The sequence below is a fragment of the Hevea brasiliensis genome, chromosome 5, assembly GCF_030052815.1.
Source record: "Hevea brasiliensis isolate MT/VB/25A 57/8 chromosome 5, ASM3005281v1, whole genome shotgun sequence".
In the NCBI taxonomy this organism is placed as follows: Eukaryota; Viridiplantae; Streptophyta; class Magnoliopsida; order Malpighiales; family Euphorbiaceae; genus Hevea; species Hevea brasiliensis.
In genome coordinates, this window is record NC_079497.1 from 12,801,886 (window position 1) to 12,813,740 (window position 11,855).

The 11,855-nt window shown below is 30.9% G+C and overlaps 1 long non-coding RNA gene across 4 annotated transcripts; it reads right to left on the reverse strand.

The window, feature by feature from the left end:
* Positions 1–346: 346 nt before the first annotated feature.
* Positions 347–8,650, reverse strand: LOC110644077 (uncharacterized). 4 transcript variants are annotated; one of them, XR_009148858.1, is made up of 4 exons: positions 8,439–8,650; positions 7,784–7,854; positions 7,596–7,683; positions 347–647 (listed from the first exon to the last, which is right to left on the reverse strand). It is a non-coding gene; the product is annotated as an uncharacterized LOC110644077 (long non-coding RNA). The 4 variants fall into 4 exon arrangements; XR_009148860.1 differs by lacking the exon at positions 347–647 and having other exon boundaries at positions 7,450–7,683; positions 7,784–7,850; positions 8,451–8,650; XR_009148859.1 differs by lacking the exon at positions 347–647 and having other exon boundaries at positions 7,450–7,683; positions 8,451–8,650.
* Positions 8,651–11,855: the final 3,205 nt, after the last annotated feature.

Genomic DNA, 11,855 nt, shown 5'->3' on the forward strand with positions numbered 1-11,855 from the left:
GGTCAAAACCCTAACTCAACATATCTCAATTTATGTAACTCACATCTAAACATCATGGCTATCAAATATACATATCAAACACCATCCTTATGCATGTTTTGTGACACCCCTCATCCGTTTACAGTGTAGCCGAGTAAGGCATGTCACACTCGGTGCCGGAGCACCCTATCTTATCTTATCTCAACTTATTACTTCTTAATTATCACATTCAATTTTCATTAAATTTCTGTGGAGAAACTGACGGAATTTCTCCTCATTTCTTAATAATTTGATGATTTTCCACCTGTGTGAAACAATTACAATTATCTTTATATATATTCTCAAATTCGTTTTCTCATTCAAAACATCAATAAGTTTCACTCATATAAATACATAAGAAATTCAAATCATTTTCATACATACAAAATTCAAATATGAAATTTGAAACTGTATTAATTTACATCATGTGCACATTTAATGTACAAAAATACATAATTTACATTATATATACAAAATTTAAATGCAATGATCAAAAATAAAATACAAGCTAGTGGACACTACCAAAATATGCATTGCTGAGGAGGTGACACTCGGGACCCAAATGAAGATTAAAACTTCTAATCTCCTAGTCTATGGTCTACTGGGTTCTCTGGCCAAATCTTCAGTACCTACGCGTTGCAAAAGCGACGCGCTAAGCATAAAACTTAGTGGTGCCAATAATACAAGAAAATATAATATGCAAATAAAAGTAAAAATTTCCTAGTTATTGTGCTTATAAGAAATAAATAATTACTAACTTACTGTTTAGTCGAAGGCTAATTACATCTTATGATATTAACTTTTTCTAGCATTTTATTAATAATTTTCTTGATGATTTTGAGCCTTTTTTATTATAATCATTCTTCTTTATCTTGATATTTAATTTTCTTACTTCCTTTAATAATCAATTCAATTACATATATACTTTTCTATGCCCAAGTAACCTATACAAATTGACCGGACTGGATAAATAGGTAAACTAGCACTAGGTACCAGGTACGTCGGACCGTCACACCATCGGTCACAATGTTTCTCCCAGTGTGCAGACAGAATGGCTAATAAGTCATAAAAGCAATAAGACATAAAGCCAAGTATAACATCATAATCAGTATAGCCATAGGCTATCATATCACAGAATGACGTGAAACCATACACAGTACTGCTATCAGAACCTTATTGGCATGCCAACCTATCCAAATCAATCACACTAGGCCTACTAGGGCATTTATCACTTTTAATTATGCAATTTTTTTTTTGAAATTGAAATTTAATTATTACTATTCATTCTATTAGTCAACTAAAATATTGACTTTTTCATAGACAATAGGTATATTGGTTCTAATATCCCCAACATACCATATTTTGCATTCTAAAATTGTTGGTATTGGTTGCCAATATCATTATAAAGCTTAGTGTTGGTTATTTTAAAATTTTCAGATTTCAAGCACTAAGTTTACTGTTCCATTGGTCATTTTTACAGTGGAAATTTGATAAAATTCTCTTCATCAAAGTTATTCCTTTATGTGTCTTCTTTAATTTCTCTTTTGAATTACTCTATTTAGAGTTTTCTAGCTCAAGTTATGGCTATTTTACCATAACTGGTTGGATGGACTTTTACCCAGAATTTCTGGACAATTCTAGTTCTGCTAGATTTTGTAGCTCAACTTTGGTTAGCAATTTCATTTGGTTAAGTTCAGAATTGGAGTTTGTGTTCTACATGAAAATTGTTCTAAATTGTCTAAGCATTTCATTGATATAAATTTCAGGTCAATTGGACCTTTCTACACTAAATTATGACAAAATGAATAAACACTGTTCATTTGGTCATTTTGCTCAGGCAGAATGTGTGTTACTCGGATTTGGTCAATTTTTAGGTCAGTCTTTTGTAGTTTTTCGGGCAAGGTTCCTTCATCAAAGTTGTGCCATTATATATCTAATTTCATGTCCAATTGGCTTTATACCAATTGAACCTACACAAATCCAGTTATAGCTACCCAAACTTGCTGGACTCACATCTAGCCCTGCAGGTCACTCAAGACAGCACATCTAACCTCAATTCCCATGTCACAAATCACTTCATTTCCTAATCAAACATAACCAAATGGTCACTAATTGACCATTAGAACTTCCTTTCACCAATACATGAGCAATATCCCAAATTTGGTGTCCCAAACCCTAACTCCAACAACTTTAATTCTCCATATACATGCAATCAATGTATTAAGACATCAAATTCATGTTCAATGGCAGCCATGTACAACTATAATTCAATCTAATCAATGAAACCCTAATGTACCCTAAGGCTGCCAAAATTTCATAGGATATAATCATGCATTTTTCGTTCAATTTCTATCAATTTTTCAACTTAACTTAGTTTAAATTCAAGTTTAGAAGGAATTAAGAACAAGGACTACGGCACTAACCTCTTAGTTGATTTTCTAGCTTGTTCACCCCTCACTTTCTTTCACTTTCTCTTCTTCTAATTGCTGCCCAATTCTTGCTCTAGTGGTAAGGGAGATTTTTTGAGAAGAGAGGGTGAGATTTTTAGGTGAATTGAAGTGGGATCAAAGCTTATGGGAGCTTTAATGGTGGAGAGGGGTTTGGGGACTTGGTTCAACTGGATAGAGGTAAGGGAAGACAGAAAATTTTGGTTCATTTTCTGCCCATTTGACTTCTTGAATTGGGTTTAGAATGAGGTGTCACAATGTGATTGGGTGGAGGCACACTAATGACATCATGTGATGTTATAATTTTCAATTTTCTTTCTTTTTCTTTTCTTTTCTTTTCTACTCATTTTCAATTAAATTTTTAGTAATATTTATTCATATTTTATGTCATATAAATTATTTATTTAATTGGACAAGTTGGCCAAAAATCATCTCTGAAGACGAAATGACCAAAATGCCATTTGTTTGGCTTATTGAGCCAAAATTATCTGTACCAATCTAAAAATTTTTCTAAGCATTTTCATGGCATTCTAATGCCATCGAAACCTCAATGACTCTTCTCTGGAGTCCCAAAAATTATTTCATGAATTTTCTCCAGGGTTTAGGACTTCTAGCTGCGAAGACCGCAACTTCCCACTAGGTTATCCATCGCTAGGGCACCGGCTCATTTAACTTGGTTGTATTTTATTTCTAAAATTTTTTCTAAATTTTTCTTATTAGTATTTAAGTTATTTATGACTCCTCCCTGTAGTCTAATTATTTTTTCAATATATTCTAGCTGTCCAAATCGACACTGGTCATCGGAACAGTAGAATGTACGGAATTGCTACAGTGAGGGTGTTACATGTTTAATATCAATTAAACTCATTATATACTCATGTCTTAAGGCTGCCAAAATTTGGTCACCTCACATATCTATTATTTTCTTAATTTTTCATGCAAAATTAACTCATTTTAACTTCAATTCAAAGTTTAATAAATGGAGGAAGAAAGAATAAGCACTAACCTTAATGACCAATGCTTGGACTTACTAAAAACCTCAATTTCTTTTCACTTCTTGGCAGCCACTATCTTCCTTATGGTGTGAAATTAATTTTTAATGAAGATGACTTAGGGTTTTAGGGTGAGAAAAGGGAGGTATTTCAAGCTAAAAAGCTTAAAAATGGTGGGAGCAAGGATGGCTACTGTTGACGGCCAAGTGAAGAAGAAGAAGAAGAAAATGGTTTTGATTAGTCAAACTTGTCTTGTGTTATAGTATTTATCCCATAATAATGTGTATTAAATTTTTATGAGGTAATTTTTGCATCATGCTTAGGGTAGGCTTAGGTTAGCATGAGGTCATGCTTACCTCATAATTTATTTCTATTTTTATTTCATTTTCTTTTCTTTTTCTATTTTCATTGTATTTTTTATGATTTTAATTTATTTTATGTGTTTTAATATCTCATTTTAATTGACATTTAGGTCAAAATTCAACACTGAAGGTGAATTGACCAAAATGCCCTTTGTTGAACTTATCGGGTTATATTTATCTGTACCGATTAACTTAATTTTCTTAAATTTTCTTTGACATTTTTAATATCATTTAATCCTGTTAAAACCTTCAAATTAATCTAAGATATATATTTCACAGGGTTTCTCGCAGGTCTGGGGTCGGCAACTGTCTTCACAGTCGCTTCCTAGTATGGTCACCCATCGCCGTGACTTTGGCTCCTTTAACCTACTTGCACTTTATTTTTTTTTATTTTTCCTTAATTTTACTTGGTCTTTATTTAACCACTTCATGACTCCTCACTCTAGCTTAAGTGTAGTTTCAGACATCCTGACTATCTAAACAGACGTTAGTCATCAGAACAGTAGAATTTATGGACCACCTAAAGTGAGGGCGTTACACTGCTCAAAAGGATACATCCACCAAAACTGAAATGGACCACCAGCTTTTGCTTCATATGGTAAATGTATCGGCAAATGTTCCATGGAATCAAAGAAAGCAGGAGGAAATATTTTCTCCAACTTGCATATTGTCAAAACAATGCTTTGTTCAAGCTTCTGTATATTTTCTATTTGTAACACTATTGAGCATAAACTCTTAAAAAATACACTAATCTCAGTTAAGGAATTCCAAATTGGCTTAGGTAACAAATCTCGAAATGCAGTTGGCAGCAACCTTTCCAAAAACACATGACAATCATGGCTCTTCATCCCTGACAATTTGCAATCTCCTATGTCAACACATTTAGACAAATTGGAGGCATAAACATCTAGAAGCCTTAATTTTTTTTACCCATTCACATATCAATTTTCTTTGTTCCTTTGATAATGTGTAGGCTGCTTTTGGCTTTATAATTTTCCCATGGTGCTCCTTCAATTCAATACCTGGATGATTGCAATAAGCCTGCACATCCCTTCGAGCTTTTAAATTGTCCTTTGTTTTACCCTTGACATCCATTACTGTGTTGAATATTATCAAAGACATTTTTCTCAATATGCATCACATCAAGATTATGCTGAATAATGCACCAATACAGCAATTTCCAAAAGATGCTTTGTTTTGACCAATTATGTTGAAGACCAAATCCCGATAACTAATCCAATGCAAGATCATCAAAAATTTTTGGCAGGTTGCATATTTCCCTCCAAACCTCTTCACTAGATAGCCTAAGAGGAGGAATAGAGAGATCAACCCTTCCTTTGAAAAAAGATTTTCTATCCCTTCAAAATGAATGATCTATGAGCAAAAATTGATGATGACGATCAAAGAATGAAGTCTTTTTCCCATCTTTCAAGCAAAATGCCTTGCTTTTTCCCATACCATAAGGGCATGACAATACACCGTGCGTGCTCCATCCAGACAACATTCCATAAGCCAGGTAGTCATTAATAGTCCACATAAGTGCTACTCGCATTTGGAAATTCTGTTTACTATGAGAGTCATAAGTCTCCACACCAACATCCCATAATTGTTTCAACTCATCAATGAGAGGTTACAAGTATAACTCTATGTTCTTCCTAGGCCTTTTTGGACCAGGAATGACAAGACTTAAGAACAATTAAGGGTTGCTCATGCACATTCCAGGTGGAAGATTGTATGGCATGATAATTACTGGCCAACATGAATAAGGATGGGCTATTTTCCCATAAGGAGAGAACCCATCAGCTGAAAGACCAAGCCTAACATTTCAAGGCTCGAATGCAAAGCTAGGATGGCATTGGTCAAACTTTTTCCATGCATCTTCGTCACTTGGATGACCCATCACCCCAGGTTCTCGAATGAGTTTTCCAATGCCATGTCATATGTTCAGCTATCTTTATTGACATATATAACCTTTGTAGTCTTCGTGTTAGAGGAAATTAATGTAGTACTTTATATAAAATGCCCTTTTGCTTTCCATCACAAATTCTACTAGGCTTGTAACATGGGTGACCACATTTTGGACAATCCCTTATGTCTTAATATAGGATACAACCTGTATTACACACATCTATCTTTTCATATCCTAACCCAACCTTTGCAAGCATCTGTTTGGTCCTATAATAATCACCGGGTAACTTAGCATCTTCAGGTAAGAGCTCTTTCAGAAGAAGCAAAATTCTGTTATAGCAGTTCTTGCTCATGTTAAACTTAGACTTAATGTTTAATAGCCTGCACACCACTGACAGTGGAGTATGAGTCATACATCCAGAGAACAATGGCCCTTCTACTGCTCTTTACATGTTAAAAAAGTCTTGAGCATTTCGATTCGGAGGTTTTTCTTCATCATCCATATCAAATCCATCACAGTCAAAGTTGAAACAAGGACCAACAGCTTCAAATACCATAGTGCGGTATGGATTTACTGGTATACTATCAACTACTGTTTCAATGCCTGCATGCACATCAGATTCTGGCCTCAAAATTGGTATAAAAGGCTCCCCATGTGAAACCCAATGATAATAGTTAAGCATGAACCCAAACTTGTATAAATGCGCGGTAACAATATCTATCGCGAGAAACCCAATATTTTCACATCTTGAACATGGGCACCGTATACTCCCATTAGAAACAAAGTTGTGTTTCATTAGTACAAACTCTATAAATCCACGCACACTATTAATGAACTCAGTAGTGACCCCTTTCCGACTTGGCACAAGTCTATTATACATCCACATACGATCAGCCGAAAGGAACTCATGATTTCTACATATCAAACCAGCAAATATATAATATTCTTATTGCGTCAATAGTTTCCATGAATACTAAACAAGTTTAAAGGAAGAGAGTATAGCTTAATAATGCCATTAATTTTGTTCAGAACAAATAAATTCACATGCAATGTATGTAATATTTGCTACTAAATGAGCAATTCACTATTTAGTTATGCTAGATAGTCCTAGCTGAATTGAAGATCTTCTATTAAAAAAAAATGGAACAAAGGATCTAGATCTTTTCTTGATGGGCAAATATGATTTTTTAAGTGATTCTTGAAGTTGTAAACATATTTTAGTATATTACTTATATCAGTTCCAAAATGCCTATATACAATCTGTAATATAGTTATGTGGTAGTGCGATGCAGATTGCAGAATCTACACATGCAGATTGTAGAATCTACATATGCAGATTGTAGATTGCAGAATCTGCATGTGCAAATTGCATATTGCAGAATCTGTTTGCAGATGCAGATTGCAGATTGTAGAATCTGCAGAATATGCAGATACAGATTACAGATTGCAGAATCTGCATATGCAAATTGCAGAATATGCAGCAAACTGCAGATTGCTGCAAATTTTGTAATTTGCAAACTGCAGATTTGTTCAATACTTAGTTCATTATAGTATCCATGTGGTCCTTTGGAAATTTTTGACTTTTATTAATTTTTAGCTCCATCTAATAGGTAAGACTATCTTACAATGTGTATACTTAGTCAAAAATTTTCAGACACAGATATATATGTATATATACATATTTCACCATGCTCTAGAAATCATGTAAGTAAAACAGTTGATTGCATGGATCAGACCGATCTTTCATATCATTAGCTTAGAAATATGTTGCTACACTAAATAATTAACCAACAGCATGCTAATTATTAATAATAAAAAATAAGCAAAATAAGTACAAGGAAACAAAAAAAGATGGATGCCATCTCACATCGTAATTGTTTTGGTCATGAAACCAATTTCGCATTATCAAGAACCATCCTTCAATTCATGTGAGTCTGAATCACTTGCATTATAACCTAATAAAAAAAACACCGACCAAGAAATGCAAAGCATAGGCAATCATTATTACGTTAATGGTAGCAATCGACAATAATTATTATATAGACAAAGGTAAACCTGGATGCTTATCGCTAAATTTCCAAATTGAAGACTGATATATTTTGATGCTCTTGTCATCGAAATTCTTCCTTACAATCCAAACAAATTATAACAATCTAATAAACAACAAAATCAAGAGGTAAAGGGAATGAGAATGAAGAATTTAGGAACAGCAAATAACAAGGAAGTATTGATGTCAACCAATTTAAAAAAAAAAAAAAGAAGTATGATAATCTATGACCCCATCAATTGGATTCAATTCAAGCATACAAAAAGGTTAATCTTCAGTCTGAAACCCAATATAAACCAAACCCACAACTTTGCAAAGTACTAGCCACTTCTTTGGATGCCTCTTCGGACCCCAGTAACAAAAATCAAAGCAACAAAAACTGATTATTAACAATCACAGATAAAATCAATAGTAACAGACTAAAACCATCCAAGATCCACTTACACACTAGTTATCTCTGTAGCTGAATTAGGCAAATTGAAGTCACATCTTCCATTTTTCGTACAATTTAATTAGAATTGAAATTAAAGCGCAACCACATGACAATTCATCACATCCAAAAAATTTCAACAGCCAAAGAATAGATCAAATCCCAACTCATTCAAAACTAATCACAACGATACAGCAATGCATCGATTTCAAGAGGAAGCGTAGTGATTGTACCCTTGTTATTACCTTCGAAGGAGATCTAAAATGTTAAATCCCTAATCTTGATTCAGTTTGAATTAGGGAATTCAACTAGGCTCGTCACTGGAAATAGATGACGATTGGATCCGACGCTGCCAAAATTGTGTACGAGGGCCAAAACTGACTGAAGCTTATCATTTAGGGTCATTACAAAACAGTGAATGCTCTGTTGCCATTCCCAATTATATATATATATATATAACTTTTCATATTAATCTTTTTTTATACTCATTTACTAAAATTCATTAGAATATCTCATCTTTCTTTTTTTTTTATTACATATAATTCTCATAAATAGTTTAATAAATCTATAAAATTCTAATTTCTACACCAACATATCTCACATAATGCGTATGCACCAATATAGTATTTGACTCAAAAATAAACTCATTTCCTTTAAAACCTCATTCTCATATAAATTATTTTCTCCGCAAATAATTTATTTAATTTAATTCCTTCAAGATTTATTCTTAATTTTCCATTAAACTTTCTTCAAAAATTTTTATAATTTCACTCTCTAATTTCTAATGTATCCATAATTATTATAATTTTATTTTATTGTATTCCCTAGCTATATATTTGCTATGAATTAGATTAGCTAGGAATTTAATCCCTAGCTAATCTAAAAAATTCTCGCAAAAAAAATTTGGTGCGAATTTTCATTCCCGCCAAATAGTTAGCTATGGATTTAGTTAGGGACATTTCCTAGCTAAATTTTAATTAGGGAATTTTCCTAGCTAATTCCTAGCTAATATGTGGCTAATTTTTCAATAAAAAAATAGCTACAAAATAGAAATTTTCTAGCTAAATCTATAGCTAAAGTGTCATTTTAGTTAGGGATTTAGTTTGCCCAGCTAAATTTTGTAGCTAAATGACAATTTTCTTATAGTGATATTTTTAATAAAATTGCATAGCCTAACTTATCCGGTTATTAAATTCATAATTTTTATAATTCATCCTTAAATTGTCCCGTATTTCATTTCTATCCTTTAAATTCAATTGATTAATGAAAAATTTCTAAACTTTAATTTTATTTTATAAAAATCTTTATACCTGTATAACAGGTTTTCAGGTTTTAAAAAAATAATAAAATTACCTTTTCACCCCTTTTCTCTCACACTTAAAAAACGCCAATCATATTAACCATCATACGGATCTATGATAAAACAATTAATGTCATCACAACTATCTATTTTCTGTAAAGGAGGAGAATTTACCTTTTATCAAAAAGTGATGAAACTTCATTTGTGGACATCACACTTTTGCTTAGAGAGATTTTTTCTTAATATGAAAATTTGTTATTGCAAGTAAGAGGAATTTTTTTCAAAACAAAATTAAAATTTTGAGAATTTTTTGTAACAAATTGAAGTTAAGGGACACAAATAAAATACAGAAAGTTTAGAAATGAGTTATAAAAATTATCCTAAAATTTGATTTTCTATTTGATTTTTATTTTCACTAAAAATTTAATAAAAACCAAATTGACCAATTTATCTAAAAATGAAGCACGACATTGAGCCCATACACCTAGGCCCAACTTCTAATCCTTTAACATCCAGCCCACTAGCCCTTATAGAGCTTAATTCTAATACTCTAAATTAAAAAAAAAGCTTATAATTGATTTTAATTAAAAAAAAAGCACCAAAAAAGGCGACTCTTTCAACATATAGCATTTTGTTTCTGAATAATTTTTAATGTTTTGAAATCTTTTATTATTTGATTAATGCTTTGAATAATATTAATTAAATAATATTAAAATAATTTATTTTAAAAATATTCAATAATTTTTGACATAAATGTTTATCATTAAATGATTATATTTAAAAAATAAACTTGTTTTTATCTATTTATACCTTGCATAACATATTATAATAGTAATATCCTTTTTTGTCATTTTATAATTTAATTATAGTTTCACATTTAAATTAACAAATAGTTGCAGCCACTGATCATAAGCTGCCAATCATTAATCATTGTCCGCCAAATAGATAATTACATATATATTGTGGCTGTTAAACTAAACATACCCTTTGATTTTTTTTTAATCTTATAATTTTTTAGATGATTTTAATGTTATTAAATTAAAATTTATTGATAAATATACACTTAATATTAATAAATTATAAAATAAAGCAATAATTCCATATAAAATAGATTACATGATAATAAGTCAATAAAATATAAATTAACCTTATAAAATTATAACAATCAAATAAATATAAAATGGAATAAAGCTCAATTTGGCCTCTATATTTATTGGAGAGGTCCAATTTAATTCATTTTTAACTTTTGGTTCAATTTAGTCCACAAGTTTTGATTTAAACTAAGAAAAAAAATCAAAAATATTATTTTTTATTATTGAATATTGTTAATTAAACTGAAAATATAAAAAAAAACATTATTTTTATATTCTCATATAATTAATTAAAATTAAAAAGTATTATAATTAATTTTAATTAGAAAAATTATGTTTATATTTTCATTTTTAATTTAAAATTAGGAAATTATAATTAAATAAAATTAAAAATATAAAAATATTGAATTTTTATTTCCATATTATTAATTAATATTAAAAAGTAAAATATAAAAAAATTAACTAATTATAATTATTTAATAAACATTAAAAACAATTAACAAAGTAATTAACTTTAAAAAATATTAAAAATTAAAAAAAAGCAACTCATGCACTAAAGTGGTGATTGAGTTGCACATTCCTTAATTTTGAGTAAATTTGGAAATAAAATGAATTTTCTCGGCTAAATCGGACCAAAAGTTTAAAATGGACTGTAAATCTTTATTTTGTTATGAGTATGTGCATTGAAACTGTGGAAAACCCGATGATGAAAAATTATATGATTGTAATATGTAATTGGAGGCATGGAGCTGAATTATTAATTTCGTGGCATGATCTTAAAAATAATAATAATATGTTTTTTTTTTGAAATGAATTTAATTAAATTTAAATCAAATTTTGTTTTGTTTAAATTTAATATGGGTAGTTTTTAAATGTACTTAATTAAATTTAATTGAGCCCCATGGACCTCAGAAAGCCTAGTTAAAAATTTTAAATAAGATCTATTTAATTTATTTTTTAAAAATTAAAATAAAAAATATCTTTTTCTCAATCCCTCTCCCATACAGCTCTCTCTCCCCCTTTGGCCAACTCTCTTCCTCACTCCCTATTGGTGCCACTCCCTTTCCCTCTTTTCCTATTGGTTGGAACACCTCACCCATATCTCATTCAAATTCCTCAATTCCAGTTGTTTAAGTTATCTGAATCTTATCACACTAGGATTTCAAACCCTACCACACCTCTTCCTCACTCCCTTTTGGTGCCTTCCCCTTCTCCTCTCTTCCTATTGGTTGAAACACCTCATCCATATCTCAGTCTCA